The sequence below is a fragment of the Triticum dicoccoides genome, chromosome 2B (assembly GCF_002162155.2).
Source record: "Triticum dicoccoides isolate Atlit2015 ecotype Zavitan chromosome 2B, WEW_v2.0, whole genome shotgun sequence".
Taxonomy (NCBI): domain Eukaryota; kingdom Viridiplantae; phylum Streptophyta; class Magnoliopsida; order Poales; family Poaceae; genus Triticum; species Triticum dicoccoides.
In genome coordinates this window covers 455,787,608-455,797,166 of record NC_041383.1, presented here as the reverse complement: position 1 = coordinate 455,797,166, position 9,559 = coordinate 455,787,608, and the positions used below count along the sequence as shown (strand labels likewise).

At 48.3% G+C, this 9,559-nt stretch overlaps 1 pseudogene; it reads right to left on the bottom strand.

Annotated features, from left to right (window-relative positions):
* Positions 1 to 4,362, bottom strand: part of LOC119364173 — a 6,491-nt pseudogene extending 2,129 nt beyond the window's left edge.
* Positions 4,363 to 9,559: the final 5,197 nt, after the last annotated feature.

The window sequence follows — 9,559 nt, the reverse complement described above, 5'->3', positions numbered from 1 at the left end:
GCCACCAGGTGTCTGATATGGGGCATCTCGAGTCACCGACAACATTATAGAACCACCTGACGTGAACAATAGTGCATGTAAGACCTTTTAAACGCGTTGCAATTTTGAGACTAAATAGATAACCACAAACCTCCATGCAGTTGGATTAATTGGCTCACCCACACTTCCTAAAACTCGGAGAGACTTACGTGAGTACCGATCAACATACTGCAAAATATATCATAAAAACAAAAGGGTATATACAAAAGATATAAAAAAAAGGGCAGCCCCAGTGCATGTAGCTCCCGCTTGCGCAGGGTCTGGGGAAGGGTCCGACCACTTTGGGTCTATTGTACGCAGCCTTTCCCTACATTTCTGCAAGAGGCTGTTTCCAGGACTTGAACCCGTGACCTCATGGTCACAAGGCAGCAGCTTTACCACTGCGCCAAGGCTCCCCTTCGGTATATACAAAAGATATATGTGGGACAAAATTAACTAATTAAATTTTAAATTTTCATAAACGTGCAGACATTATTAGAGATTTCGCTCTGGAGCATATGTTGTTGCGCCATTATTTTGCAATATAAAAGAATACTATATGGTAGAAAAAGCTTCCCGGTAGATCAAAAAAAAATTTGTGAGGAAAAGAAGTGCTGCCTCAGTGCACCACTTAACTGACGACGAGCCTAAATGTTCAAATGAGCACACAAGAAAAAAAAAACAGCATACCACGGAACCATCACGCATGAGCGAACGGATAAGTGTTGGTGCAGTATAAAATATTGTCACTCCGTATTTGTCAACAATGTCCCAACACCGACCAGGATCAGGGTAGTTTGGAGCCTACAAGTTGCATTCAAGAAATAAGTTACAAGCACAGACCAATCTAAACAAGCCTCAAAAGCAAAGGGTGACCCTTAGATCATGACTATATAACATATGAACTAGTTTTCCTCTCAAATTACCCCTTCATAAACGAGAACTGTTGCTCCATTCAGGAGAGGACCATAAGTCACATAACTATGTCCAGTAATCCAGCCACAGTCTGCAGTACACCTGATGTAAGTGAAACAGGGAAACTACAGTAAGAAAACACAGCTTCCATAAAACTGAAACCAAATTTATGCCCCCTGAAGAACCCAAAACATTTACACCTTACCAGTATATGTCTGTTGGCTTGTAATCAAATGCATGTTTAAATGTTGTTGCGGCATATACCATATAGCCCCCCGTTGTATGCAGTACACCCTGCACACTTCACAGTATCTTTATTTTATATCCAAGGGTATACGATAGTCTACGGGGTTAAGGGTACCTTTGGTTTTCCTGTGCTGCCACTAGTGTATAGAAGAAACAATGGATCCTCTGCATCAACCCATTCCACATCACATCTAGTTGGGAAATTGGGCACAACATCCTGGGGGCACATCATCTCGTGTTGAGAAATAACTCGCGTAATTGTAATATACGACACAAAACGAAAAGGTTGAAAGGTGATCTCCCGATTGATAAAGAAGTTTCCGGAATGTTGTGTGCTTAACAAATGTGATGCATATAAATTGTTGAACTTGTTTAATTTGGATATACCTCCCACCAAACATCTCTTCCAGCTATCCATTGTGTGTCCTCTTTCTTCATGGCCAAATGATTTTCATATGTCAAACAAATGCCTGCTCAGCAAAAGAAACACTGAACATGAGAAAACTTCAGACTTTGGATTAGATTCCTCTAAACCAATTCTGTGCATATGATCATTGAATACAATTTTTCCCAGAAGAACTAACATCCATGATCAAGAATATACTGACACTTTAGAGTTCGGACATCGATAAGGCATCAATGAAGAACAGCAAGACTTAATGTCTTAATATACCCTAAGAGGCTAAGCCGGAAAGATGTGAAAACGTGGCCAACACCAAAGTATCTGAGGGATACAGGTCATTGTTTTCGCTCTGCACCTGGGCACGCGCACATCTGGTAATTTCATTTTATTTTTCAGTCACACTTCTGAGTTTTGAAAAGGGAAATCCAATTATTTGATTGCAAATGTATAATGTGGGATGTCGGGCAAAATAAATGACTCTTTGTGTGCCGCAGAAAGTTTTAGGGTCTAAAACAGGAAGTACTCCCTCCGTTCCCTAAATATATGACGTTTTGGCGGTTCAAACTGCCAAAACGTCATATATGTAGGAACAGAGGGAGTATAATGTAGACAATTGTGTGTTTTTGTTGTAGGAAAGAAATGGACATATTTTTGTACCAAAATTTGCAGGTATACACTACATTTAACATTGCACATGTACGAGATCTTTTTGGATTTTTCAAAAAGATGGAATTCAAATTGCACCTATGTACACCGTTGCAATTTTTGGATACAAATGTGGTATGACGATAAACATTTGTACGTACAGTGTGGACATATATACAAAAATAACAGGAAGGTAGCAAGTTAGACTGCCTGGAAAGCTTAAAATAGCTAGTGCTCATCGAAGTCGTATTATGGATCATACCTACTGTGACATCATTTTTTGCACTTTCAACCAGAGACGCATCTACTATATCTTTGAGGGCGATGAGTTTCAGCCCCCTTTTCACAGCATTGCATGTAATCACAACCTTAGGCTTGCAGTCAATGATCCTCTGGGCTATTGCATCAGCGGAGAAGCCAGCAAACACGACCTGGATAATAATTCAGCATCATAAAATGGTTAACATGTATAGGGTAAATCAGAATAACTGGAAGTGCAAACTGGGGTAGAACTTACAGAGTGGACAGCACCAATGCGAGCGCATGCAAGCATTGCAATAGGCAGCTCCATCAGCATCGGCAAGTAGATCACCACAGCCTCACCTTTTTCAACCCCGACACTCTTCAAATAATTGGCCAGCTGCAACAAAGCATGCCAAAACAATTAAACCATGTCTGCATACATCAGGACATGTTACGTGCAATTGTTTCACTATAACAGCATATTTACCTGGCAAACCTTATCCAAGAGCTCTGAGTATGTGAGCTTTCCATCTTGATCAGGCTCATTCCCCTCCCAATACATCGCAATCTTCGCACCGTCCCCAGCTTCCACGTAGCGGTCCACGGCATTGTGGCATATGTTAGTTTTGCCCCCTTTAAACCACTGCCAAAACACCAACAACGTTCATCGACACTCTGTCCTCCCATCATAAACAAGCTAGCACCGAAATCAAACACGCTTAGCCACGTGCTTACTTCGATCTTGATCGGCCCCTTTGTGACATCAAGGTTCTCAGTACAGACTTCCTCAGGGCTCCACTTCTGCTTCCAGTAGAATGTTTCAGCGATCTCTGACCAGAACCCGGCAGGATCGTCAATCGACCGCTGATACATCTCCAGGTACTGGTTGCCAGTCATTGAGAAAAACAACAAGATCAGTCATCAGTCATCATATCCACCAGAAATCAACACAATCAGGGAATGTTCAACTCGGCGGTCAGTACTCGGTAGTAAATTCACTGACCCTAGGAAAATGGGAATTAACCCGCGCTCCCAATTCACCAACCCTAACAACTTCAGTACTTGTCTACTTATGTCCAGTCAGTCCCTATCTGCCTTATCTGATCCCGTGAGTGGGTAGCGATGGATCACACAACTAGCCCGCATGCTACGCGCCTCGAAACGGAAGGACAAAACGTACGACACCCGTCTGGGGCTGAATCAACATAATCGAAATGGGAAGTGGAGAAAAAAGGGAGACCTGCTGCGGAGAGGAGACAAGGGCCTGGGCGGCGAAGTGGGGGCTGGGGTGGACGAGGCCGTGGTCGTCGGACGCCGGCAGCGGCTCGCCCAGCACGGTCGCCGCGCACGGCGCCGCGTGACGCGGCTTGGCGGCGGCCACCGCCAGGCGATCGCTCGCGCCCATGGCCGACCTCCACCGGAGCGGCGATCGAGACGGCGACGGGGCTGGTGCGGGAGCCTGGAGCGGGATCGCGGGGTGGGCGCGTGCGGAGCTGCAGCAGCAGCGGGCGGTGGTGGCGTATATATACTGGGCCATTGACGGCCTCGCGGCCTGACGGCCACGGCTCACCACACCTCTCCTTAACTCCTCGCCTTTTGCCGCTCGGCCACCGTGGGCCGAAACTATTTCTGACTTTTGGGGCGCCTTTCTGGTGGAGGAGCTAAATCAGCAGGCAGGCGGCCGGGCGGAAGGTGGAACCGTCGATGCCTCTTCTGTCTAGTCTGGTTGGTGAGCCTTTTTCTGGTGGCACGGAGTTGTAGAGTGCTCTTGCTGCTACTCTACAGCTACTACTGTCTCTGGATTCGTCGGCGGTGGCTACCGGAACGGGAGGGGGGGAACGCGCGCCGGGCGAGGACGTCTGGATGCTCTGCGTGGCAGCGTAGGGGGTCGAGAAGCCAGGTGTATGTGAGGGAGAATCGACACTCTTTTTGGCCTGTTTCGCGGGGTCGGGGTCCACTATTTAGAACAGAAACAGAACAGACCTCGGACGGACGGCTCACCGCTCTGCCTGGTTTGCATCGCCGTTCGCAATCGTCCGGTGGTTTCGACTAGTTCTTGCCGAAAGAACAGTTTAAAACGAATTGCAATGTAAGTATATTGTAATTTAAATTCACAATCACTCACCAATTTCTCATTTTTGGGGGGAACATAGTGTAGTCGCATATGCTCATATACACACATACAGTCATCACTATAAACGCACACATCCACGCACACAACATTTTTAGATTGATGACATCGTCACAGATGTCTCATAGTCGACGAGAACGTCTCCTCCCACTGAATAAATATTGTCGAAAAGATTGAAACAAATTTAAAAAATGAGAACACCAATATCAAGTTTAGATTTGAGTCTGATTGGCTCCACCACCAAGATCCAATCCATCTAAGCCATGCTTCTTTTTTGCCCGGGAAACGCTCACCCTTTTTTCGATTTGTAAGGTCCACATGTATCCTTAGATCGGCAATTTGACTCATCTAATATGAGTTATATATCATAGAAAATACATCATTAAAAACTTCAAATGTTATGTTTTATAATGTTATAATTTTTAAGATATACAACTTATATTATATTAATATAAAATAGATGATCTAAAGATATGTGTGGGATCTATAAATCGGAAAGACGAAAGTATTTGCTGGTCATAACAGAGGGTATAGGGCATGGACTGATAAAATTGGTACCGTACGTCGGCGGTTGTTGCACTTGGGACATATCACAGGCGTGTCGCACACATTTGTGATGTCCGTGTTGAGGCATTCCGATCGAAACTTTTTTTATGCAGTGACTTGCAGTGGTACAGACACATTCACGTTCAGTGATTCTTGCCGGAACACGTTTTCTTCTTCTTCCGGAAACACTTTGTTGTGAGGTACATCTCCTTCCATAGTACAACCCAACTAATATCTCATATTGACCTTATCACAAGACTTTCATCAATACGGGTGCGGGTAGCCCAACCGCACCATCAATCGTGGCGAGTGGGGAACGAGCAGGTTCCATCAGGCGAGTAGGGAGATGCAAAAGTTTTATGGCCTCTATAAAGAGATAAGGCCTCTTCTTCTTTACCCACACCTTTTCCTTCCGCTCGTCCATTCCCCTTCGCTCGAGCCCTAGCGCCCAAGCGCTCATCTTCTCCACCAAAAAGAGGTTCTCCGAAGATGTCCGGATCCGGAGCAGGAGGCAAATGGATGGCCTCTACCATCCAGGAGAAGGATATCAAAAGGCTTTGAGAGGCCGGGTACCTGGCCAAGAAAATCGGCCACCGTCTTCCGACGGCGGGACAGATCGTCCCTAATCCGGAGCCTCACGAGAGGGTTGTGTTTCTTCCTCATTTCGTCTGCGGGCTCGGATTTCCCCTTCACCCATTTGTTCGCGGCATCATGTATTATTACGGGATTGATTTTCATGATATGTCCCATAATTCTTTCCTTAACATCTCGACGTTTATCGTCGTGTGTGAGGCCTTTCTCCGTATTTCGCCCCACTTCGGCTTATGGCTGAAGATCTTCAATGTGAAGCCCAAGGTGGTGAACGACGAGCACGCCGAGTGCGGCGGTGCCATGGTGAGCAAGATGCCCAAGGTCACATGGCCGACAGGCACCTTCAATGATTCCGTCAAGGAGTGGCAGCAGCAGTGGTTCTACATCACTGAGCCGCGCGGTAAAAAGTGGGCCGATCCTCCCGAATTCAGATCCGGAGCCCCCCTGCGGCTCACGTCCTGGCCCAAGAAGGGCCTGAACTGGTCCTCATCCGATGAGTTGTCGGTGCTCCAAACATGCGTCAAGGGCGTGGTAGACAAGGATGTCAAACTCGTCAATGTAGTCCAGGTGATGTTAGTTTGCCTGGTTCTCCCTTGCCAGCACCGGGCCTGTAATTTGTGGGAATATGACCCGGCCAGCACCAGACCCTGCGGGAGCTCTACGGCTCCTCACATAAGGATATCTGGAAGGTGCTCTTCAAGTCCGGCAAATCGTGGCCGGGCTCCGCCGAGGACCGCGGGTATCAACTGTCCCGCTCCGCAAGTCTGGTAAGTTATCGCTATGTTCTGTCTATCCATGTTTAGCTGGCATATCCCGAGGGAGACGCTTTATCATGCTTTTCGCAATTATCCCAGGAATGGACAAAGAAGGTGGGGCCGATACATTGTCCGACCTCGCTGCCGGAGGAACCGACAGGATCTCTTCTGACGAAGATGTTGGTCCCAGCGCCTTACAAGGCGCCGAAGAAAGAGGCCTTCAAGGAGGCCAAGGAGACCCGGAGCGGCCTCCGTCGCCGCGGTGCTTCGGACACAAAATCCGAAGACTCCAACGCCCATCCTTCCTCCGAAGATGAAGAGGAGGAGGAAGAAGACGAGTCCTCCATGGGGGGAGGAAAGAAAAGGACAGCCTCCTCATCCTTGGAGGCCGAATCGCGGAAGAGGGAAAAAAATCCCCTTCCAGAGGTGTCCACCACGGCTACCAATAGCAGCCCGGAGTGGGATCACAGGGCCCAGCCCCTGGTAAAATTGTGAGTACGCAAAACCCGAACACGCCTACGCGCCCAGGATTACTAAGGTGTAATATTTTAACTTGCACCATACTTTGTGCAGCCCAGCGAGGTCTCGCGCCGAACAGTCCTCATCGGAGGATTCGCTGAGCTCAGATGCCCTGGAGAGCGAGACGCCTCCGGAGGCTCCTTCCCCAAAGCCTGGGCGTGACACCGAGGTGTCATCTCAGCAGGACCCAGACCAGGGAGGGCGCACCTCTGGGGCCGGATACACGGGAGTGACGGTTCCCATGAACGTCGATGGCGGGGGCGATTTTAGATTCGGCCCGCAGCCGGACACGGTCCTGGAGACCTTTGAAGCTCCAGGATGAGGCAGGCAGCCCCCCTTGACGGAAGGAGGCAAGCCCGCTCCGCCGGCAACCTCTGTCCAAGCAGAGCTGTAGGGCGGCCTATCGACAGCGCTAAAAATGCGTCCATCGTTGATGAACATCGCGCCCTTATGGGTGCGGTGATTGAAAAGATTCAGTCCGCTGAGAGCGGACTGAATGAGTCCTGCATTAGCCTTATAAAAGGCTTTGAGGTATGTTTTTAGAAACCTCTGAATATTGTCATAGTATGAATGGTAGCCCCTGATGCACTGTCCGGCGAAAGAGAGAGAACCGGACAGGGGATCAAATTTCCGGTTCGCAGGAGACTCAGTTAATGACATATATCTCTTTGTTGGAAAACAGGCGTTTGTAACGACGACCGCCTCTCATACTGTGGAAGTGTCCGGACTAAAGCAGAGTCTGGAGCGGGCCGAAGAAGAACTTGGCCGAGTGAAGAAGCAGTTGGAGGACAAGCAAGGTATATCGAAACCTTTGATAAGTTAAGCACAAATGAGTAGTTGTGCCTGATGAAAATATTTGTATTGTGTGCTCTAGGAGCAAATGCCGAAATTGAGGCACTGAAGAAGGCTGTGGCCGAAGCCGACAAGAAGGCCGCCGTGGAGCAGGCTCTTCGCGAGAAGCACGAGGCCAGGGTGATTGAAGCTGAACGAGAGCTCCAGGAGGCCGTGAAGAGAAGCGAGACCTTGGAGCAGAGTCTAACAGGGAAAGAATCCGAACTCGCCCAAACTCTCCAAGCCGCAAATGATGTTCGGGAGGAAGCCCGAGGTGCTCTAAAGGACATTTAGGAGGCGAGGAGGATTGCGGCTGGTAAGGCTGTTTTACTCAAAGCGATTTTTATATAGTAACAGGAGAAACTCTAAGCGACAAATTGAATTCTTGTTTCTCCAGGGGCGTTTGCGGACCTGCCACGCAACATATCTAATGCTGCCCAATTCTACCGGGCTGAGGAGAAGAAGTCTGTGGAAAAGCATTTCTGGTCGCAGTATTTGGCGCCGAATTATCCGGTGCCCTTTGTTGATCAGCTGAAGCAGCTGATCGAACTGCACCAGGCGGCCGAACTAGCCATGGAGGACTTAGTTGTCCGGCTGTGGCCCACTGAGCCAATTCCAAGCAGTTACTTCGGACTCGTGAAGCGGATTGTTGGTGCTTGCCCTCGGCTCGAAGTCATTAAGCGGTCAGTCTGTATAGAAGGTGCACGCATGGCATTTGCCAGTGCGAAGGTGCACTGGGGGAAGCTTGATGCTGAAAAGTTGATGACTGAGGGACCACCGGAGGGTAAGGAGCACCGCAAGCCCGAATTATATTATGATGGTGTCCTGAAAGGAGCCCGCCTTGTGGCGGAACAATGTACCAAAGACATTATATTTTCCTGAAGGCAGTCATGTTGTCCTTTGTAATGCGGGACACTGGCACTGTTATTATTTATTGTCTGTTATATGAAAGTTTTTTCTTCCTGTGCGGCCGTTTGATATATATGAATCCTGAGAGTTGGCCAGTCGTCGGCTTCTGCCCCCACGTAGAAATTACGGGGGTGTTCAGGACATACCTGAACACTCTTTATCCCATTTTTGGGTCCTTGAAGGAGGTGTTCATCACAGCGAACCAGGCAATCAAACTATAGGGCTTTATCACTCTCACTTAGCTATAGGAATTCGAGTATGGTAGGCCCAGCCCCTAGTGTTCGGAAGACCGTACGAGGGGCTCTAACAACGCCTGATCGGAAGACCGAGCCGTCTCACTCTGCATTTGTTATGGCATTATGCGGAATAAATCCTTAAAGATTTTACAACCTCTCGAACAGCTGACCAGCTCTCACCGTATCATGACAGTCAGTTTTCGGCTTTCTCTACTGAGGTGCTCGTCCGGAAGAACCGGGACACAATCGCAGTAGTTCTCCCAGCGCTACCTTAGCCGATGGAGCGGAACGTAAGGTACCAAAACATGGGAGCCGGGCAAACCCAACTAATGACCCAAGACATGATTCAGAGCTGATGCATATAGTGTTATAAGTTCGGGGTGCGAGCGACCGTGAGGGTGGCCAGACTTTGTTGTCATATTATGAGGACAATGAAGCCCCTGGCATAGTGGGGCATGACACTATGTGCGAGTGCCATTATGACGAAAAAGGCGTCAATGAGGAATGACGGCCGGTAAGTGTCATATAGTTCTACATGTTGTAGTGGAGTGACACGTCTATGCGTATAAGT